This window comes from Procambarus clarkii, chromosome 16 (assembly GCF_040958095.1).
Source record: "Procambarus clarkii isolate CNS0578487 chromosome 16, FALCON_Pclarkii_2.0, whole genome shotgun sequence".
Taxonomy (NCBI): Eukaryota; Metazoa; Arthropoda; class Malacostraca; order Decapoda; family Cambaridae; genus Procambarus; species Procambarus clarkii.
In genome coordinates, this window is record NC_091165.1 from 12,387,940 (window position 1) to 12,412,592 (window position 24,653).

General features: G+C 48.8%; 1 pseudogene; it reads right to left on the reverse strand.

The window, feature by feature from the left end:
* Nucleotides 1–24,653, reverse strand: part of LOC138365180 (gigaxonin-like) — a 56,186-nt pseudogene that overhangs the window by 24,372 nt on the left and 7,161 nt on the right.

The following is a 24,653-nucleotide window of genomic DNA, read 5'->3' on the forward strand; positions in this document are numbered from 1 at the left end:
CAACTTTCACTGCTAAGCCATGGTGGAAATGCACCAGACCTCCAAAATTCACTTAAGCCTACCAGAAGCCAAGGTCAGAATATGGTTCTCTCTAAGAGGCAAGGGAAGTTTGAAGTTGATCGACCCAAATTGAAATAAAACCCACCAGGAATATAAATAATTCAAAACGAGCAATCGCTGGTAGGAAAATAATAACCCTGAAGAAAACAAGACAAACAATCATTGCTGCTAAGTACATGCCCAAAATGTGATGTGCCAAACTGCCATTAGATGCCAGTCCAGGTCACTCAGGATATCCCTGCCACCTCACCAAGAAAGCCAACCAGAAAGTTAGCGAGTCAAAACAAACTACAGGTACTGCTGGCTTCAAACTAGACCAATGCATTGGAACCTGCCAAAAGAACATCTCAACTATGTAAACAAGTGACTGAATTCTCTTGGAACTAGCATGAGCTTGTTGCCCCACCTCCCTACTTATTTGTGGGGAAGAGGAGGAGGGAGGAAGCTCACTGCCAGTCATTGTCCCAGCTCCCAGTTCCTGAGCCATCCGATGATAAGAAAGGAAGGGTACAACTCAAGGAACCAATGAGGCTCACCCAGAAATTGGAGTTTTATTACATTAAATTTAATTTTTTTAAATTTTTCCCAAGGGGCGAGTTTATTGGGCAGCGCCACTCATCTTGTGAGTGGACATACAGCCATAGCAGCATGTACAAACACTCCCAATAGGAAGAAAAACCCGCTGGGTTGTTATCCTGTCACTTGTACCCAGACACAGCTGGGACTTGCTTAACTGTCTCAAGTGAACAGCTCCTCAAACAAGAAGATTAACATCTATCAACCTTTAAAAGCTTACATTATCTTGCGGGTGCAAAATGGGGGAATCTTTTAAGAACAGTATCAATATTTGACAAATAGTGTTTTCCTAACTCAAACAATGTGGGGTTTATTATTCTACACATAGTTCTGATTTCTCTCAGGTGTTCACATTCACGTAGATAGTGTTCAAGGCGGTGTCCATCACTCTCACCACAGATTCTACAACTTCGCTGATCAACTGTTGTTTCCATTCCATATCTCATGGATATTTGTATCAAAGACGGATTCTCGCTATTACTGATTCTCTCCTCGTCCTCCTCCTCTTCGGCCATAATGACTGGGATTGCCAGCTGCAACCATGTTGTACCATCGTACAGATTCACTGGTTTGTGCTTCTATCCTCCTTTCCTCAGTTACCTTGTCACGGTGATGTTGCCTGACAATACCTCTAATTTGTAGTAGAGTCTTGGGTATGAAGTATTCAATATGGTCTCCTTCAGCGCCTTCAGCAGCCAGCACATCTGCTCGTTCATTCCAACATAATCTAACATGGGAGGGGATCCACTGAAACTTGATAACTCTTCCCTGATTGGTAAGTACTCTCACAGCACTCTTAATTTCAGCGACTACTGCAAGACTTTCTGCCCGATGAGGCAGAAAATCGATTTTATTACATTCAATGTAATAAGGCCCGATGAGGCCCGATTTTATTACATTCAATGCTGGTTTTCTGGGGAAACCTTTTTTTGGCTCCCTTAAGCTAACTATCCACATAGAAGGAAACACTTAGAAACTCACCAGGAGAGGAAGCACTGCAGAAGACAAAACGAAGATGAAACCCCCTGGCCAAGACATATGACCCAGAGCCATACAAGGGCACCAAGTCCCGGGAACATTCACCAGATACCAGGCTGCCAGAACTCTGTTCAACCTTCAAAACCCCATGCCCTAATATCAGCCCAGAACATGTTATGAACACCGCCGACAGAGCAGCATACCTGCTTGATGGGGTTCTGGGAGTTCTACTCCACAAGCCTGGCCCGAAGCCAGGCTTGACGTGTGAGAGTTTGGTCCACCAGGCTGTTGCTTGGAGTGGCTTGCAGGCCCACATATCTACCTCAGCCCAGTTGGTCGGCACCCCTTGAAGAAAACTATCTAGTTTTCTCTTGAAGATGTCCACGGTTGTTCCATCAGTATTTCTTATGCTCACTGGGGTATGTTGAACGACCGTGGACCTCTGATGTTTATACAGTGTTCTCTGATTGTGCCTATGGCACCCCTGCTTTCACTGGTTTTATTCTACATTTTCTTCCATATTGTTCACTCCAGTATGTAGTTTTTTTTACTGTGTAGATTTGGGACCTGGCCCTCCAGTATTTTCCACGTATATATTATTTGATCTCTCTCTCTCGTCTCCTTTCTAGTGAGTACATTTGGAAAGCTTTGAGACGATCCCAATAATTTAGGTGCTTTATCGTATCTATGCGTGCCGTATATGTTCTCTGTATTCCCTCTATTTCAGCAATCTCTCCTACTCTGAAGGAGGAGGTGAGTACTGAGCAGTACAGTACTCAAAATGGGACAGCACATGTGATTTGAAGAGTACAACCATTGTGATGGGATCCCTGGATTTGAAAGTTCTCGTAATCCATCCTATCATTTTCTGGCGGAGGCAAAATTTGCTTGGTTATCTCCCTAAACGTTAGGTCGTCAAACATCGTTACAAAGCACCACTTGGTTTCCGAGCCCTTGGGGATGAGACCTGTCGGTTATCATGTCAGTTCGTAAACGAGAAATGGAGGAAAATGGAGAAAAAACCAGCGTTGAATGTAATGAAACGCCATTTTGTGGGTGAGACCCGGAGGCTCCCCGGAGCTTTACCGACTGATATGCTAATGTCAGACTTTGGCATCAGTCATGTGTATGGAGTTCTAGGGCCTACCGGGAACCACGGCCAGAACCTGGCCCCTCAGAGAGGCAAGGGGAGCAATGGCCTATAGAAACCCCGTGTGGTTGGAAGGATTCTATGTCTGCCATCGACCGGGTCAAGCATCCAGAAAAGTAAGCATTCCAAAACAAACCCCTATTCTGGTGAAAATTGCTACCTAAAGCCAAACTAGTGGATAGAACTCTTCAACAGAAAACAAGGATACCTAAAGCCAAACTAGTGGATAGAACTCTTCAACAGAAAACAAGGAAACTAGTATGACGTCATACGTCACCGCGCCGCTGTCTGCGCAGCTCCCCCCTCCCGGGAGGGGGAAGGGGGAGCCCCAGACCTCCCACGCCGGCTATCCACCCATCAGTTCTGAGGCTGGATGTCAAAACACGCGAAAAACCGCCGACCGGAGGGAGGAGGGTTGCTGGGGAGCCTCTGGGTCTCACCCAGAAAATGGCGTTTCATTACATTCAACGCTGGTTTTCTGGGGGAACTAACTACCCACAGAGGAAGGTCAAAGGGACAGAACCGGGACGCGGACACCACGCACCCCCCACGGAGGCAAGACAACCGGCAGCAAACGCCAACCCAAGGCGCCACAGCCCCGAAAAGTCCCAGGAACAACACGAGAACAACGAGCAGCAAGGCCCCTGCACGAACACCAAAAATCCATGCCCGAAAGACCACAAGGCCACGTCGCCCAGACGGCAGCGAGAACAGCGAAGCCACGAACGCCACAGGCATGAGGGAAGAACACAGGCAGCTTAACCGCAAGAACATGGCTGACCACCCGGGACACCATCACCCGCGAACCGGGAAGAACAGAACCGGATCAACGCAAAACGCGCTCCGGACCCAAACGCCGTGGCACGCAAACAATAGCGGAGGGCCGCCACTGAACACAAAAAACGACACCATCAAAAACCCCGCCCCAAACCTACAGACGGTAAGGAACCGGATGCAGGCAGGAAGGGTGATCCAGGGGAAAGACAAGGGGGCGTGGATGGAACCGAAGCAACCAACACCCCCAAGTCCCAAAACGAACTACAACGGGGCAGCCCTGGGGCTCCCGGGGAGGAAACCACGAGAACGTTGCCACCACCAAGGCTCAAGTGCAACGCCCCTGCTGCCTGCACCCGCTTTGTCAGCACAACTGGGTAAACGAGCCACAACGAGCAACCAAACTCGCAGGACTCCGGGTCGAAGGTGTCACCGACCCCACAGGCAGCAGACGGAGGCAAAACAGAGAGTCACCCAGAGACAAAGGGGTGAGCGCAACCCTCAAACTCGCTGGAAGCGAGGGGGGGACTCTGGGGTCACATCCATCGAACCCGCGTGCCCCCAGGGGTTTCCCAGGGTCCCGAGCGTTTACTATAAGAGGACTCGCGCTCAGGTAATCCCAGGCAGGGTATTGCTAACCGGCACCCAAAGCTACCAAACAACTTTCTAAGAGCTGAACCCCTGGGACGTGTACACTCACGGGGACCTAGCAGGGGTACCACCAGAAAATACTCAGAACACACACAAGGGGCAAGAACGAAGGCAGACCCCCCCCCCCCACCAGGTAGATAAAAAAAAGAAAAAGAAAACCCCACAAGAGGACAGCGTACCCAAGTGGAACAGAGCCGGCCGCTATGATTGGTAAAGACAAGCTGCACAGTACCCTGCGCCCCACCAGTGCAAAAACTGCCCCTTACTCTAAGGCGAACAAGGGAGACAGAACACCCGAGCACACAAAGAGCGGCCGAAAACCAAGCAGTAAACGGCCAAGCAGGGGCAGGACCCAAGGAACTTGTGGAAGGTGGCCCCAAGCCCCAAGGGCAGTACTTACAGGGCACCTAGGGAAGGGAACCCTAGGCGCATGCAGCCCGAGTACTGGAGAATCACTCCCGGCTCACGCACCACCTAGAAAACAAACACCACACTCTAGGTACAGTGCTGAAACAACCACTGGAGCCGGAGCACATAACCGGTGCCTATAGCATCAGCCGAAGAACTGATGGGTGGATAGCCGGCGTGGGAGGTCTGGGGCTCCCCCTTCCCCCTCCCGGGGAGGGGGGAGCTGCGCAGACAGCGGCACAGTGACATATGACGTCATACTAGTTTCCTTGTTTTCTGTTGAGTTCTATCCACTAGTTTGGCTTTAGGTAGCAATTTTCACCAGAATAGGGGTTTGTTTTGGAATGCTTACCTTTCTGGATGCTTGACCCGGTCGATGGCAGACATAGAATGCTTCCAACCACATGGGGGTTTCTATAGGCCATTGCTCCCCTTGCCTCTCTGAGGGGGCCAGGTTCTGGCCGTGGTCCCCGGTAGGCCCTAGAACTCCATACACATGACTGATGGCAAAGTCTGACATTAGCATATCAGCCGGTAAAGCTCCGGGGAGCCGACAGGGCTCCCCCAGAAAAAAAATAAAAAACCAGCGTTGAATGTAATGAAACTCCATTTTCTGGGTGAGACCCGGAGGCTCCCCGGAGCTATACCAGGCTGATATGCTAATATCAGACTTTGGCATCAGTCATGTGTATGGAGTTCTTAGGGCCTACCGGGGACTACGGCCAGAACCTGGCCCCCTCAGAGAGGCAAGAGGAGCAATGGCCCATAGAAACACTCGTGTGGTTGGAAGCATTCTATGTCTGCCATCGACCGGGTCAAACATCCAGAAAGGTAAGCATCCCAAAACAAACCCCTATTCTGGTAAAATTTGCTACCAAAAGCCTAACTAATGGATAGAACTCCCCAACAGAAAATAAGCAAACAAGTATGACATCACCGCGCCTCTGTCTGCGCAGCTCCCCCCTCCCCGGGAGGGGGAAGGGGGAGCCCCAGACCTCTCATGCCGGCTATCCACCCATCAGTTTTGAGGCTGGATGTCAAAACACGCGAAAAACCGCCGACCGGAGGGAGGGTTGCCGGGGAGACCTCCAGGTCTAACCCAGAAAATGGCGTTTCATTACATTCAACGCTGGTTTTCTGGGGGGAGCCCCATCGGCTCCCCGGAGCTAACTACCCACAGAGGAAGGTCAAAGGGACAGATCCGAGAGGCGAACACCACGCACCCCTTAACAGAAAGCGAGACAACTGGCTGCAACCGCCAACCCAAGGCGCCACAGGCCCAAACGAGCCCAGGAACGACACGAGACAAGGAGCAGCCAGGCCCCTGTACGACCGCCAAAAAGTCTCGTGCCCGAAGTCAGCAAGGACACGCTGCCAAGATGGCAACAAGAGCAGCGAAACCACAAAAGCCAAGGGCAAAGAACACAGGCTGGCTAGCCGTAATAACACGGTGAACGACCCAGGACACCTCCCGCGAACAGAGAAGAATGGAACCGGATCAACCGAAAGCGCGCCCAGGACACAGAAGCCATGGCGTGCAAATAACAGTGGAGGGCCACACAAACATGATGCACCCCCGGCCCAACCAACCAACCACCAACAAACCAAGGACCCCCGGAACACTGCAGCCTCACCCCGTGCCAGAAAAGAGGGAGATGGTTGCAACTGAACAAACCAAACACCATGACTGACGGAGAGCAAGAAGCTCAGCAACCCGAGCCCTAGAGGCAAACGCCAACAGGAAAAGAGCCGTCAAAACAAACCCGAACCGAAGGGGCCACCACCAACCGAGGAGAAAAAAAGAGCACGCTGCCCAGAGATCAGGACGGCCCAAGCAGTGCAAGAACAAGCCGGAGGTGAAACAATGCACGAGACAGCCTACGAACTTCGCAGATGTAACACCAAGACCAAAAGCAAGCTGCAGCGGCTCCGCCAGCACCGCACAAAACGAGGCAACAGTATGTGGCAAGTCAATGGCCCCCAACCCCCACCAGAAAAGCCAAGCCGACGCCAACAAACACAGCCACCTAAGAAGAGACAGAAGGAAAAGGAAGGACCGCCAAATTACCCCATACTGCCGCCAAGAAAAGCACGCAGGTGGGACACCAACCACGAAGCCACCCGACCACCTACCAAAGGTGAGAAACTCGAGGCAGAACCCAACCAGCCCGTCAAGGTTCATCCAAGCCTAGGAAGAGGCGGAGCCATGGGAAGATCTCAGGCGCGACCACCGAGGAGGCAGAGCCGGAAACCCAAGCCGACAAAGACGGAGACGGAACATCTGTTGAACAGAAAAAACCCCAACGCAAGCGAACTCGCCAGGAGACTAGAAACTACGAGCCCGACGCGAGACCCCAGAGAAGGAACACCGCGAGACCCCGAAAAAGCTCACAGGCAGGGCAGGCCAGGAAAATAGGAACCCAAACCTGGCAACAGTAAGGCCAAAAGGCACAAACAAAACACACAACAGCGTGAAGGAGATGTACGAGGAAGGGAAGTGGTGGAAGTGGACCCTACACACAGCTGCAAGTGCAGACCTGACAGAGCCCAGGAGAATTCGGGGAAACGACAGGGGAGAGGCAGGATGAAAGAGCCAAAGCGCAATCCCAGGCACAAAACTACAGCAAAATGTCACCCCACAACATCCCGACACAGTAATAAGTACCACATGTCACTATGGCACACGTTACCAATGCACACACACACCAGCAACATGCACCACACACAACATGCAACAGGCAATATGCAACATGCAACTGGAAGGAACGTCTCGTGGCGAAAGCAGAGAATGGCGGAGCCTGACTCCAGACAGGGTCAAACGTAAATACGAAAGAGCCCAGCAGGCCCAGGAACCCGCACCCTAAGCGTCCGACAGCAGAGAGGTGGGACCAAGAGCCAAAGCCCAACCCCAACAAACACAACAAGGGGAGAACAACTAGGGGAGAACAGAGAATCCAATGTTCCATCAATGTTTGTATCTCACCCTGTAAGCATGTACATTACCTGAATAAATATTTGAACTTTAATTTGAATGTTCATGGAAAAGCTAAGCCAGGTACAGCAAGACCGGCAAGGAATGAGGGACCCAGAAAGCATGGGAAAAAAAACAAAACAAGGAAGGCCCTGGGAGGAAGCATGGAAGGGCCGAACAAAACGCCACAAGCGCACTCCAACACGCAACCGCAGTATCAAAACCGCAGCAAAACTTCACCACAAAACACTCTTGACACAGGAACATGTACCACACAACAGGCACCACCACTTACGCACCGTGGAACACGGTGGAGGTGGGGCCCCGAACACAAGCACGAAACCTGCTTGATACCAGCATGATGGGGTTCTGGGAGTTCATCTACTCCCCAAACCCGCATAGGTGGACATGCATAGGAGAGGGACTGGATGGGCACAGTCAGGAGCCGCCCCGTATGGGGCGAGAGGCTTCCTGCAGTCACCTGCAGGCTGACGTCCGAATTTGGAGGTTAGGAACAAGAGCTGCCACGTATGGGCCAATAGGCGTGCTGCAGGCACCCCTGTTAGTATGATCCATGTACTCATGTGCGTATGTACTCCCAATCGTACCCCCAAAAAACGAACCAGCGCCTGGACGAAGGAAACGCCAGACCGCATAAACTGACATGCAGAACAGTGGCACAGAAGGATCAAGACAATGTCACAAGGCCGGAGCCGCCCGAGGCGGCCAGAGTATCGTGCACCCACAACCGAGAACCGGGAGCATCACCCGCGGAAGCAGACCAGAGCTGCCCATGCAGAAGAGGAGGGGAGAGGCGACGGAGGCACCCACTACCTAAAACGCAGGGAAATCCCAGCTTCCTCCCAATAGCGGCACCCCAGAGCACCCCAGGAGCAACTGGGCACGGACTGGAGAATGAGATGAGCGAGAGGCAAAGCACTCTAGAGAAAATGGACAGAGAACCCCAGCACTGGTGCACACTGTCCGAAGCAAAACAAACTCCCACGGTGCATGCGCTGGACACGAACGAAAAGTAGCCCAACAGGACGTATCCCAGGCAATTCTCTGAAGAAACAGCCCAACGCACGGGACCAGAAGCCAAAAATGAAAAATGGAGTAAGCAAGCACAAACGACAAAGGCACCAAAAAACTCAGTCGCACTCGAGGCTGAAAGGCATGCAGAACCCCAAGAAGAGGGGAACATGACGGGAAAGTCCCATCCCAAGTTAAAAGGGGTGAACAACGGAGAAGAGCACCCACCGACAGGACGGAACCAACGGGCGTAAGGGACAAGGAACTGTGCCCGGGGAAGGGCCGACACCCAACAACTCATGTTGGAGAGTGGGGAAGGAAAACCCCACTCCATGCAACCACAAGACCCGCTCAAGGGGTAGAAAAAACCCCGGCGGGTTCTAATGGGGTCAGAGACCCCCCAAGTCAGCCCTTCCTCAGCCCCGGGAACCCACACGGCAGGCCCCAGGGCCGAGCCGTCCCCCAAAGCCCCAGCCTCAAGAAAAACCGAGGCAGCCGTGAAAAACACAAAGGAAGGGAACCCACTGGCAGACTCATACAACATGGCTGGAGGAAGAGGCTCGAATGCCCCCGTCACTACCCCGGAAGGGGAATTCCTCGAGACCAACCGAGTCTCAAAACCATGGAAGCCCCGCCCCGACCCTGAACCTACAGACGGTAAAGACCCGGATGCAGGGAGGAAGGGGGAAAGGGGGGTCCTGACAAGACCACCAATCAAAACGGGGCAGCCTCGGGCCTTCCGGGGAGCAAACAACCTAGCACGTTGCCACCGAAACTTAACGTGCAACGCCCGTGCTGCCTGTACCCACTTAGTCAGCAAAAGAGTGAGTAACTGAGCCACAGCAAGCAACAAAACTGGCAGGACCCCGTGCCGAAGGTGTCACCAACCCCACAGGCAGCTGACGGAGGCAAAACAACGAGCATCACCCTGAGACAAGGGGACAGAGCAACCCTCAAACTCGCACAAAGCGAGTGGGGGACTCCGGGGTCACATCCATCGGACCCATGCTGCCCCTAGGGGTTTCCCAGGGTCCTGAGCATTTACTATAAGAGGACTCGCACTTAGGTAATCCCAGGCAGGGTACTGCTAACTAGCGCCCATGTCTACCAAACAACCTTCTAAGAACTGAACCTCCGGGACGTGTACAATCACAGCGACCTAGCAGGGGGAACCACTGGAAGAAGGAAAAGAATCCAGTACAAAGGGGGCAAGAACCAAAGGCAGACCCCCCACCAGGTAGACAAACAAAAAGGAAACAGAAACCCCCACAAGAGGACAACGTGCCCAGGCAGAATAGAACCGGCCGCTATGATTGTTGAAAACAAGCCGCGCAGTACCCTGCGCCCCTACCAGTGCAAACTGCCCCTTACCCTAAGGCAAACAAGGGAAACAGAACTCCCATCACACAAAGGGTGGCCAAAAAACAAAAAGTAGATGGCCTAGCAGAAGCAGGACCCAAGGAACTTGTGGAAGGTAACCCCAAGCTCCAAGGGCAGTACTTACAGGGCACTCAGGGAAGGCAACCCTAGGCGCATGCAGCCCGAGTACTGGAGACTCACTCCCGGCTCTCACACCACCTAGAAGACAGACACCACACTCTAGGCACAGTGCTGAAATAACCACAGGAGCCGGAGCACACAACCAGTGCCTTTAGCATCAGCTGAAGAACTGATGGGTGGATAGCCGGTGTGAGAGGTCTGGAGTTCCCTGTTCCTCCTCCCCCCTCCCGGGGAGGGGGGAGCTGTGCAGACAGAGGTGCAGTAACATGTGACGTCATACTTGTTTGCTTGTTTTCTGTTGGGGAGTTCTATCCACTAGTTCAGCTTTTGGTAGAAATTTTTACCAGAATAGGGGTTTGTTTCGGGATGCTTACCTTTCTGGAAGTTTGACCCGGTCAATGGCAGACATAGAATGCTTCCAACCACACGGGAGTTTCTAAAGGCCATTGCTCCCCTTGCCTCTCTGAGGGGGCCAGGTTCTGGCCGTAGTCCCCGGTAGGCCCCAAGAACTCCATACGCATGACTGATGCCAAAGTCTGACATTAGCATATCAGCCTGGTATAGCTCCAGGAGTCGACGGGGCTCCCCCCAGAAAATTAAACAAAAAATCTATGGGAAAAAATTGACAGGTTCATAGCATAAATGCAACAGTATTTTGTTTGCATCACCAATTAGAGAAGTCCTGATTCACTTCTCCCTCAGGAGAGGCGGTTCCAAAGAGCCAGAGCTCAATCCCGCAAGGACAACTAGACGAGTACAACTATGTGAGTACACCCTCACTGCTGCTGCACTCCCTCTCCCCGAAGTAGCTAGCTTAGTAGATTGCCAGCCAGAGAATCTCCATCTAATACAATAAAGCGTTCATGAAATAAGTATTTTTATAACTTTTTATTATCCTAAAATAATATTACTAAATAAAACCTGCAACCAAAAATATATATGATGATGTACATTTAAGAAACAAATCTAGCTAATGGGTCGAGTGTAGTTAGGCTTATAGGAGTGAGCCGGTCCCTCCCCCACCACCGACACACCTCCCCCACCCCTACATCCCATACACACTCTCTCTAAAGGTCATGTGGTTCACCTCAACACCCATCCATCCCTGCCAGGCAGGCAGGCAGGCAGGCAGGCAGGCAGGCAGGCAGGCAGGCAGGCAGGCAGGCAGCCAGGCAGCCAGGCAGGCAGCCAGGCAGGCAGCCAGCAGCCAGCCAGCCAGCCAGCCAGCCAGCCAGCCAGCCAGCCAGCCAGCCAGCCAGCCAGCCAGCCAGCCAGCCAGCCAGCCAGCCAGCCAGCAGCCAGCCTGCTTGCCTGTCTCTGCCTGCCTGCCAGCCTGCCTGCCTTTCCCTCCCTTCCTCCCTAATTCTCCCATCCTCCCTCACTACTTCCCTCACTTCCTGCCTACCTCTTAGCATCTCTCCCTCACTTTCTCACTAATTCTCCCCCTCTCTCACTAATTCTCTCCCTCTCTCTCATACTGCCTCCCACCTATGCTTTCCCATCCATCTACCCACCAGTCAGCCATCACTGACGCAATGCGTGCATTTGGAGCCGACATGGTGCACAGATGTTTCTTGATTGTGCAGATATGTAAAACAAAATCACAGAATGAACACTCCAGCCTCATGACAATTCAAAATAATAGGAATAATAGGCCGTGAATCTGTGAAGTCATAGAGTAGAAGGCACTCTAGAGTGGTGGTGCCCAACACAGTCAGTGGGTAAACTGGACCATCTCCCACTCACCACCACGGTCCGGCGTGACGCTTGGCGGACCGTTCCTACCCGAACTTTGTTCGTGTAGCATGACACCCCAATTCCAATCGGGAAACTGGAAATTTCGGATAACTAAAGTTCGGAAACCAAGTGGTGCTCTGTATTCCCAAATCCTTTACATGCTGTTTTCCTACGATGTGCACATTTGATTGTGTTTTGTACCATGTATTATGTTTAAGTTCCTCATTTTTACCCTACCTGAGTACCTGGAATTTATCCCTGTTAAAAATCATGTTATTATCTGTTGTCCAGTCGAAAACTTTATTAATATACGCTTGAAGTTTTTCAATGTCTTCAACAGAGGTCATTTTCATGCTGGTTTTTGTGTCGTGTGCAAAGGATGATACGAAGCTGTGACTTGTATTTGAGTCTATATTTGATATGAGAATAAGGAAAAGCAGTGGTGCAAAGACTGTACCCTGAGGTACAAAGCTTTTAACTACCATATAAAATCGACTCGATTTTATATGGTTGACTGTTACTCTTTGTGTTCTGTTCAACAGAAAACTGAGTATCCAGCATCCTACTTTAGCTGTTATTCCCACTGACCTCATTTGTGTGCTATCACTCCATGATCACATTTATCGAATGCCCTTGCAAAGTCCGTGCTATACAACATTTGCATTCTGTTTTCTTTCTAACGCCTCAGTGATTTTGTCGTAATGGTCAAGTAGCTATGAGAGGCATCATCTCCCCGCTCTAAAATCCATGTTGGCCTGGGTTGTGGAGATCATTGGTTTCCATGAAACTAGTGACCTGACTCCTGATCACTCTCTCAAATACTTTTTATTATGTGGAACATTAGTGCAACTGGTCTATAATTCTTTGCAAATGCTTTGCTCCCTCCCTTCTGTAGAAGGGCTAAGTCTGCTGCTTTAAGCGCATTTGGTATCTCCCCCGTATCCAAGCTCTTCCTTCACACTATACTGAGTGCCTGTGCTAATGGCACCTTGCATTTCTTTATAAAAATTGAATTCCATGAGTCTGGCCCCAGAGCTGAGTGCATGGGCATGTTTTCAATTTCCCTTTCAAAATCTGCCATGCTCATGTTGATATCAGTTATATTTACAGGGTTTTGGATATCACGCATAAAGAAGTTCTCCGGATCTTCCACTTTTATGCTGTTTTCTGGGGAAGGGGGGGAGCCCCTATGGCTTCCTGGAGCTATCCAGGCTGATAAGGATATCCCTAACTTCGGCATCAGTCGATGTGGGTGGAGTTTTAGGTCTACTGGGGACCACGAGCCAGACCCTGGCCTCCTCAAAGAGCACGAGGAGCAATGTCTATAGAAATGCACATGTGATTTTGGAGCATTCTATATCTGCCATTAATCAGCGCAAACAGCTTCAAAAGCGCAGACATTTTTCACAGACGGGGTAACCAATAAACCACAGCAGGGAAAGAACGATGGGGTGCAGATGGAACCAAGGCCGAAGCGACTAACACCCCCAAGTCCAGGTCCCTATAAGCAAACGAGGCAGCCTCGGGGCATCCGGGAAAGCAACCAACCTAGCACATTGCAACAACCTAAACCTATCCTGCAACAGGCGAGCTGCCTGTACCCGAATAATGTCATCATCAGGTTGGGTAAACCGAGTCACCAACAAGCAACAAGCTCGCAGGACTAAGGGTAGAAGGTGTCACCGACCCAACAGGCAGCATGACTGAGGCAAAAACAATGAGCATCGCTGTGAGACAAGGGGACAGAACAATCCTCAAACTCGCACAAAGCGAGAGGAGACTCAGGGGGGTCACATCCATCTGACCCAAGCGCCCCATGGGGTTTCCCAGGGACCCTAGGACCCTAGACTTTGTCTGCTAAGGGTTATCCCAGGCAGGTACTGCTAACCAGCACCCAAGCTACCAAACAACACTGCTAAGGCTGAACCCCCGGGACGTGTCCACACACAAGGGCGAAGCAGGGGGGGTACCACCAAACAATAAACAAACCCTAATATAACAAGGGGGTAGTAGACACCAAGGCAGACCCCCCACTAGGCAAAATCAGAAAGAAAGGAAAAACCTCGCAAGAGGATAATGTACCCAGAAGGAACAGAGCCAGCCTCTGTTATAGGTGAAACTAGCTGCGCCTCTACCAGTGCAAAACTACCACTTACCCCAAGGTAAACAAGAGCGGAAGCCGCCCAAAACACTTGGGGTGATCAATTGCCAAGCAGCAACAGACCAACAGAGGTAGACCCAAGGTGACTTGTGGAAGAGAACCCCAAGCCCCTAGCAGATATAGATGGCAGATATAGAATGCTCCTAAATCACATGTGCATTCTATAGGCCATTGCTCCTCATGCCTCTCTGAGGGGGGCCAGGTTCTGACTCATGGTCCCTGGTAGGCCTAGAACTCCACCCACATCGACTGATGCCAAAAGTTGGGTTATCCATATCAGCCTGGATAGCTTCGAGGAGCTGTAGGGCTTCCTCCAGAAAATGGAGACAACATGAGTGAGTATGGGTGGAGCTCAGCTACAACTGGATATGCTCGCTGTATATCCTCGTTGGTACTGCATCACTTGCATCCGATCCTTGTGTTAGGTCCTTATTGTGTCTAGCTTCATCAATATCATGACCCCTTATTTTCTTCAAATAATAAGGTCTGAATTCACTGATGGAGTGCGATCTTTCAACATCGCGTCCGACAGGTGTTTGGGAGCCAGAGGCGTGTATGCCACCCTTGGTTGCTCATTCAGAACTGATCCTGCCAGCAGCCCTAGGGAGATCTGAGAATTTTTTCATGATGGCTGCGTCTCACTCGAAGTCCCAGGAGTCCATTTCGTATCTAACCTACTACATCGCGTTTCAACTGTGAATTAAAAAAATCAAAAAGGGTTTTCTGGTTGGCCAGTAATGGGGAAATGAGATTTCTTGGCAGGCGCAGTGCAGTGGTTAAAGGAATGGGCCAGCACAGCCTGTCAATACGTGAGTCACATGGAGAAGAACGTGGCCACTGCCTCCTTGGAGCATGGGATCATACAGCATGGCAAGTGCAGCTGGTACAGCAACAGCTAAGTCCAAGACCCTCCACATGTGGCCCCCACCAAGTGTTCCCATATCCTCTATGAGCAACACAGTATGCAGCTCAAAGATGCCCAGGAAATGCACAACAAAACCCAAATGTAGATGAAAACAAAGATCATCCACCACAAGCAGCACTGACAAACAGGGAAACCTGGGCATGGAGCTGCACGAGACCCATATCCCAAGAAAAAGCAGGAACAAACAGGCGGTCATTGAGAGGCGCAAAAGTCAAGGCCCCCCCCCCTAAAAAAAAACCACTTGCAGCACAGTCAGCACTTCACACCACTCCATCTTATAGGTATGATAAATACTGTGCCAAGCACCAAGTGAGAACAAGGGTTTGTCTGCCAGCCAGGAAGACTTCGGAACCACATAATGAATCCAATACAGAGAAAAAGACCCAAACCCAAAAGAGTAATAGCCTATCAAGAATATGAAATTTGGGTCTTGGAGGAGGCATGTAAAAGGAGCCTCATGAGCCGCCCGCAAGAAGGACTCGAGAGGGAGAAACTTATGAATGGACAATCCCAAAGGTCCCAAAGGCACACAGAACTGAACCCTTGGGAGGAACCGCACCCAACTCATACTCATACTAAAAGAGAGGATATGAAAATCCAAAACCCCCTGCAAAAGAAGACCCTCCTTGGAGGGAACCGAACAGCATAGAGTCGAAAGGGACCGAGGGGGCCCACATATGACTTCCCCTAAGCCTCGAAAGACACAGAAGAGGGCCCCATGGCAGAGCCAGTGTCCTTGCCCACTGCCCAGGACAGAAAAATGAAGTCCAAGGGAGAGGCTTCAAAGGAAGGAAGGACTGGTTGAAAGGAAACCCCAGAAGTCTCGGCATGACGAGCTGGCTCAGCTGCCTCTATGCCCAATTAGAAGCTAGCAATGATACCCCAGGAGCTAGCTGAACCACATCCCGAACTAAATCCTGCCCCAACACGGAACATCTCAGATGCTTTGGGGCCAGAAGCACAGGGAAAGGCTCAGAGGAGGTACGGATGGACCCAAGGTGGAGTTCACCCACACTTCCAATCTGGTTCCCTAAAAAACAACTGGGCCAGCTCCAGGGCATCCAAACTGGGCACATAACCTAGACTATTGCAAACTTAGAAAACCAAACATGCAAAGCAGTTGCTGCCTTATAAGCCTAATTTCATTGGGAGACTCAGAAAGTCAGATACGGTGAACAAACCCCACATGACTCTGGGTCAAAGGTTGTCACCAACCCAATGGGCAGCATGATGGAGGCGGAAGAATAGAAAGTCGCCACATAGCATGGATGACAAGCAACCCACAAACTTGCACGAAGCGAGAGCAAGGTTCGGGGGAGTATCCATAGGCCCACCGAACCCACAGGGATTTCCAGAGCTTGAAGGGGAGACCCAAGTAGGACACCAAGATGCTGAGATTGCTACACTGGACCTATTAGTAAGCCAACACAGGTTTGGCAATCTAGAAGTGAAGGCTGACTTTAGCGCACTGAGAGAAATGCTCAAACCAGTGCGCCCCACCAGCCAATGTCACTCCCAACCTGTGTTAAGACAGGAAAGTCCATGACATCTGACTTACCTTGGGCCAGGGCCACTACAAGCAAGATGGACCTCTAAGGGAGCGACCCTTGAACACACCAGGGAAAATAACCCTGGCATTGAAAGGGCAGCACTAGGGAACACATAGGAAAGGTAACATTGCACACATGCAGCTCCAAGCACTCTCAGAACTTAGGCTCATACTATACCACAGTGTGCAGGATATGGCACCAAGGGTAAACACCACCACCACTTAGCTGAACAAGCAGAACCCAGAGCCAGCACAGGAGAGAGGTGACCCCAGTACGCACTACATCAGTTCTAGAATCGAGGTTGGATATGTCAGCTGGCGGTGAGGCTGCTTCCCTTCCTTATTGGGGGAAGGGGGGTCGTCTTATTTGGCGAATATAGGCCTAAATTTGAATTACTCCCTCAAAATTTTGGGGGATCGACCTATGCGCCAGCATATACAGTAGTCATTAGAGAGATCATCGTTTTAATGATTGCTCAAAGGGAATATTGAGAGTATAGATTGTTTCCTTTGCACATACAGTACTAGGTCACCAAGCAACCTAGACAAGCTGGTTGTTTGGTGGTGGCTTGAGTTAAACTTGCCATTGTCTCCCCCTCTCTGAATACACAACGAGACCATAAGGAAAGATACTTGTCATGAATGTGGACACTGTCAACTAGAATCTGGCAGACGATACAAGTCCTGAGTGGACCAAAAAGATCTGGCTCAGATATTATCCAAGGAGCCTTAGATCAGAAAGATCAATATGTTGCCAAACATTTAACCTTGACTAGTTTTGTGAAAATCTCTATTTGCAGAGGACAAAGCAATCCTCTTTCTCATACCCTATCGATGCCATGAGCACTAGGCTTCCTTCTGTTGCTCCAGCATAGAGGGCTGCTTGTTTACTCACTAGACATAAAATAACATTAATGAAATATGCTCAGCGGTAATGAAAGAAAACATTAAACTTGACCTTTCATTGTGTGTATGACTCCTGTCCCCGCCATGTGTCCTTATGGCAAGCTGGGAGGTTGGTGGACTTTGCCTGTAGATAACACCAAGTGAATTAAAAATCGGGATACACCCGAGATGCATGAGGCTCGTGCATTCAATGACTAAATTTCAGGAACCACAGATTGTAAATGAACACACTTCAGCCAATGAAATACAACATGAGGTGTTTGTTTAGACCTGACCAAATGTAAACTGTGTCAACAAAATTATTCACACACCCTCCGTCACTATGTGATGGAGTGCGAAAAGATACGTGAATTCAGAGACAATTCTATAACCAATGTTCCAAGGATGGGTAAATATTTCATTCAAAATGATCTGCTATCAGAAATTTTAGGAAAATATCCCCAGTTTGCTAACTGTAGGTAGTAACTAAGTGATTGTAACCTATCCACCACTGCCCACTGGATGGGGGGCGGTGTGCAGGACAAACATATCAATTGTGACACTAGCTCTCCCCATATGTCAGTTGCTTAATTTAGAAACTGTACTTGTGGTCGATCTCGAACCCATTGTTGATATGACGACTTATACTGTACTGAATTTTGTAACTAGCTCATCAAGATTGTAACTTGCTTAGCTAAATTAAATAAATTGTGGGGTTCAGTCCCTGAGTTCATTATGTGCCTCTGTAACCCTTTCCACTAATGCCCACAGGATGGGTATGGGGTGCATAATAAATTAAATAAACTGTTTATTCAAGGTCAATAGCCACCACAAATAGTAGATTCTTTTCACAATCTTATGAAAAGATATTTTTTGCACCATTGATATCCTCCATATATATGTGCATAAGAATGGACAAAACCTGACTGCTTGCTGCATCAATCCCTTGGATGTAATGAACGAACCCCAAAAAAACCAGCGTTGAATGTAATGAAACGCCATTTTCTGGGTGGGTCCCAGAGGCTCCCCGGAGCTTACCAGGCTGATATGCTAATGTCAGACTTTGGCATCAGTCATGTGTACGGAGCTCTTATGGGCCTACCGGGGACCACGAGCCAGAACCTGGCCCCTTCAGAGAGGCAAGGGGAGCAATGGCCTATAGATACCCCCGTGTGGTTGGAAGCATTCTATGTCTGCCATCAACCGGGTTAGGCACCCAGAAATGTAGGCATCCCCAAACAAACCCCTATTCTGGTGAAAATTGCAACCAAAAACTGAACGAGTGGATAGAGCTCCCCAAACAAAAACGAGCAAACTAGTATGATGTCACCCATCATGCACCGCTGTCTGCGCAGCTCCCCCCTCCCCGGGAGAGGGAAGGGGTAGCCCCAGACCTACCTCGCTAGTGATCCACACTCCAGTTCTGAGTGTGGTCAAAACATGCGAAAATCCGCCGACCGGAGGGAGGGAGGGAATCTGAGGAGCCTCCAGGACTCACCCAGAAAATGGCGTTTCATTACATTCAACGCTGGTTACAATGTGGCTACAAGTAGCCCAATCCGGCATCCCAGACCAGAACAAAAGGAAAACAAGCACTGCCGAGACACAGCACGGAAAGAAGAGATATGAACAAATGAACGAGAAGGCCAAAAACCCAGAAGCTGCCCGAAATAGACCCACAAGCCCTAGAAAGAACCGGAGGGAAGCGCCACCGAACGACGAGACATATACCAGTAAAACGGGAAGGAGCAAAACCATCTTGAACCATCGAGAACACATAGAAGCAAACACAAAGGACGAAGGCACAGAAAAACCCAGTCGCACCCGAGACCAAAAGTCATGCAGAACCCCAAGAAGAGGGGGACATGATGGAGAAGGCCCATCCCAGGAAAAATGGGCCAAGAATATAGAAAAGCACCCACCAACAGGGCGGAAGCAACGGGCATAATGGGCAAGGAACCGAGCCCGGGGAAGGGCCGACACCCAATTAGTTGTGTGGAGAGGGGGGAAGGTAAAACCCCACTCCACAAACCACAAGCCTTGCCCAGAGGGGTAGAAAAATCCAGGCGGGGTCCAACGGGGCTTGAGGCCCCCTACGTCAGCCCCACCCCAGCCCCGGGAACCCACCCGGCAGGCCCCAGGGCCGAGCTGTCTCCCAAAAGCCCCAGCCTCAAGAAAAACCAGGGCAGCCATGAAAAGCACTAAGGAAGAGAGTCCACTGGCAGACTCTTACAACACGGCTGGATACACGGGGGTTCACCACACCTTCATCAGGGCTCTTGTAAACAGACACCATTTAAAAAAAATCGCGGGCCAAATTCCTGGGTGTGAGGGGCCTCAGAATTGAGTGAGCCACCAAGCCTGATGCACGCAGCATGAGCTCACAGTACTGCTGTTCAGTTTGTGACCACAGCATCGCCTAAAAAGGCCATAATATACATGTTCATGCTATTATTTAGCGATGATATTATTACAGAAGACCCCTGACTGTGATCAAAATGACCAGGATTCTGATAATAGCAGGATTGTTGTGATAATTAGCACTGTAGTGGGAGGAGTAATCTTGGTGGGGAGGGAGGTAGCATTATCTGCTGACTCTGTGTGGCCACCTTTTACTGTCTGGACTCACTATACCAGCTTATTTGTTCGCTATGGTAAACAAAACATGCAGATACTTATATGTAACGTCTGTATATAAAAGCAAAAACAGTATGGTGGGAGGAGAATGGTGGCGAGTCAGGTGAGGTGAGGGAGGGAGGGAGTGGCAGCCATTGCCATTGCCACTCAGCATACCAACTTAGTGGTTTGTTATGGTGAACACGAATGTAGATACTTATATATAACGTGTATATACAGTGTAATAACATCAAAAGGAGTGTGGGGGAGAAGCCATTTTAGTGATGGGTGTGGCAACATCTGCATGATTTGTCATGTTGGTAGAGGTGGTCACTATGCTCTTTGGGCATTATACCGACTTAGTTGAACAGTTATGGTGAACAAAACATGTAAATACTTATATATAACATCTGTATATAGGGCAATAACACCACAAACAGTATTGTTGGGGGGTAAAATTTTAGTGCGTCTGACCTTGAATGTGTGAGGGAAGCAGCCGCCACCTGACAGTGTAGCGACGTCTCTTAGTGTCTGAACTAACTATATCAACTTAGTTGTACAGTTGTGGTGAAAAAAACATGTAGATACTTATATATATAACGTCTGTATATAGTGAATAAAAGCAAAAACAGTATTGTGGGAGGAAAATGTGGGGTGAGTCAGGTGAGTTGAGGGAGGGAGGAAGTAGCAGCCAGTGGCGGACTGCCACTGGCTGCCACTGCCACTCAGCATGCCAACTTAGGGGTTCATTATGGTGAACACGAATGTAGATACTTATATATAACGTCTGTATATAGTGAATAAAAGCAAAAAAGTATGGTGGGAGGAGAATGTGAGCGAGTGAGGTGTTGAGGGAGTGAGTAGCAGCAAGTGGCTGGCTGGTGTATGGCGGTCACTCCTCGTTACTTTTTGACTCATAATACCAACTTAGTGGTTCGTTATGGTGAACAAAACATGCAGATACTTATATATGACCTTTATATATAGTGTAATAACCGACAAAGTATTTGTTCACTGTTTGATGAACATAAAAATTGAATCAACAATATGCACACCATATTTTTGAGGGCAGCGATGATTCACTCATTTTATTATATAAATATATCACACTACACACTATTGAATAATATTACAGCAAAAAACTACGAAAAATCAATCAGAGACATTGAAATAATTAGGTAATTATCTCTTTGTGGCCACTCCTGCCTGACAGCTGGCGAGCAACAGACCGCCTGGGACGCACGCTGAGTCGGCGCCTGCTTTTTGCCAGACTTCCCCACCCTTTAGCGGGCAATATATGCCACTTACGATTTTTTTATTATTTTTCCCATGATCAGAAAACACAAGTTAACAGGTTTAGAAGAAAAAATTATTTTTCCTTTTTTGGTATGCGCCTGTGGGTGACAAATGCTAATTAACCCTGAGCAACACAAGGGTTAACTAAATGAAAAATGCCCAAAAAAACAGGAAAGGAATGATAAACTTTCAACTGCCCGGCAGCCATATGCAAAGAGTGGGTTACAACAAACCACAGCTGTGGGATGGTGTGCCACAACCAGAGCACTGCCCTGGCAGTCAGTTGTGGCAACTCAAACTGTATAGCAAAAATTTGCCAAAAATATAAACAACGAAATGGCTGATCTGAGAGGAGGGAAGAGCAGGGGTACCAAAAGCACCGGAAAATAACGTGCAATAAATGTATGATGAACCAAACAAAAAAGTTGATACTGTATATTAATATATATATACCGATATTTTTGTTTTCCCCAAGGACAAAACATCCAAGCAAAAGATGGATGCATCTGATGCGAGGGTGCATAAATCAAGCTGGCAAATACAGTAATACTAATTCAGAAAGGGAAGGAGGGGATGAAAACCTCTTCTCCTGCAGCAACAACCTCTGCCCAGAAGGCACAAGAGTCTAAGCGCTCCAGGTGGACTCCCCCTGAGCCCGAGGAACCCCCAACAAAGGCCCCGGGGAAGAGCCCTCTTCTATGCCCACCACCCCTGAAGAAAAGGCGGCATCCAGGGAAAACGCACCCAAAAAGGAAGTCTGCTGGATTGACCCAGAAGCCTCGGTGGGAAAATTGGGCTCAACCACCTCCACGCCCAAATCAGAAGGGGCAGCCCCTGAAGACACCCGAGCCTCATCCCGTGTTAAACCCTGCCCCGACCCCGAAACCTTCAGACGTGGCTACTAAGTGGCTCCCAGAACTGAAGGGCAAGAGCTACGAGAAGAGGTTAGAGGCAGTAAATATGTCAAAACTAGAAGACAGAAGAAGAAGAGGTGATATGATCACTACGTACAAAATAGTAACAGGAATTGATAAAAATCAACCAACCCGGCTCGTTGTGATAAGCAGAATCGAGCATGCAACACAGCCGCTGCCTGATCTCCAAGATCAACAGACAAGGAATGAAAAAAGTGAAGTACAAGTGGGGAACTAGGTCCGCAAGAATACCCAACAGGCAGCATGACAGAAACAGTACGAGTGATCTTTTCCCTGAGGCAGGGGCAACGAATAACCTTTGACGTCGCACAAGGTGAGAGCAGGCTCAGAAGAAGCAGCCATTGTATAACTGAGCACACGGGTTTTCCAGAGCCCATAGGGTGAATTAGCTCTACAGGAAGTCCAGGCACTGGGGCCAGCTAAGTCAGCAGAACCCTGTCAGGTAGCAGGCAAACTGATCGCCAGTAGCAGCTACGAAACCTCGGGAGCAACAGAGGAGGACTACTAACACAACCTAGGCTTGCCTAATAACAAGCTAAGCAGACCACCTCTGTCTAAACAAGATGAGAATGCCAGAGAATGAAAATAAAATAAAAACAAAAAACCCCAAAGACACACAACAAACAAACTGGCAGTCAGAGAAACATTGACCACTGCGTTGAAGTAAGGCTAGCTGCACCAGCCGCAGTGTGCCCCTCCCAGTCAATAACACTCCCCTACCTGGGCCAAGACAGAAAGGCCTAGACTCATGACATACCTCAAGGGCGAAGACAACATCAAGCGATAAAGTTCTCAAATAGGGAGTGATTCCTGAATGCCCAAGGTAAGATAACCCTGACATACAAGAGCAGTACTCACAGAGCACCTAGGGAAGGTCACCCTAGGCGCATGCTGCTCCTGTACACTAAGACGCCTGGCCACCATACCACACACAGCTGAAACAGCCACACAGCTGATCACCAGCACATCAGTTCAAGAACTGGAGTGGCAGGCTGCTGGCTCCCCTTCCTGGGGAGGGGGGGAAGCACTTCATGTGGGTAAACACTTTTTGTTGCTTGTTGGATTTCTTTCTAGAGGCGATAATTTTGATCTTTTGAATATAGATTGCACAGGTTAACCAGTGGTCAGTTTTGATTCGCCTACCTTTCTGGGCCCTTCCCCAGTCGATGGCAATTATGACATACTTTAAATGTAAAGTGCTCATAGGCCATTGCTTCCTGCACCTCTCTGAGGGGGGACCAGGTTCTGGTTCATGGTCCCCGGTAGACATAAGGATTCCTTTGATTGATGACCCCAAACTAATATAGCACATGTCAGTTTGGATAGCTTCAGGGAGCCTACGAGGGCTCCCTACACTCAGAAAGTGTAGGGAGATATACTCTGAAAGTCAATGTGGAGGTTGAAGAAGTGGAGCACACCACCAAGTGAGCCTACTGTGAGCTTAACTAGGAACAATCCATTAAAATTTCCCCACTGTGATACTTCTATAAACAAATGGGTCAATTGGTCCAATACAGTTCCCCCCTTCTACAATATGAAACAGTAAATGGAACTGAGAAACAAACAATTTTACCTATATCCAGTAAATTGCTGAAAATAAAAATAACATTACAGTATCAGAATTAATATAGAACAGCATGTGTTATCTAATAAGATTAAATAAAAAACATAAAAATCTTACTTAAAATATGGACAGCCAGAAGCTAATAAAGCTTTGCTAACTTTCACAGTCCCATCCGAGAGCTTTACAGTTCCATCGCACAGAGCTGCAAAATGTCGAAATGTTGAGAGCTCTTTTAAAACTCTCGATGCATGTAGTGTTCCTGTTGTGTACTCTTGGCGATTCATTTTGTCAGCTACTACACATCCCTACACTCACTTAACAGAATTTTGCACATGGTAGTTTTGTAGTTCTGCAAAGGAAAATGTATTTCATTATTGCATGAAACCAGAGATGTGTTATATTTTTGTTAGGTTTATTATCCCAATTTATAGCTTGTTTATATTTAATATTTTACCTATGTATTTTATCTCTAAACTCCATTAGTTATGCCATAAAGTAGAGTGATATTACGCAATCATCATGTGACTAGTGAGAGTACTTTATCATTTTCTTTAGCATACATAATTATTGATATTCCATGCAAGGTATGGTATGTAAAATTCTGTCTTGTAATGTAGAGTGCACATTTCTTAAAAATGTTAAGCGACTAATGCTTTAAAATGCATATATATTCAAATAAACAACTTATCTGCAAAAGAATAAACTAAATGGTTTGAATACATGTGGGGCGATCAAGAAAAGCATCTCCTGGAATATCTCAGGCTACAGGGTGATATGGTGAATATGGAGAGTATAATGGGTAGTGAATGTAATAAGTTATTAGAGGTTGTTAGTTGTGTGATGAATGTACTCACCTAGTTGTCCTTGCAGGAGTTGAGCTTTGGC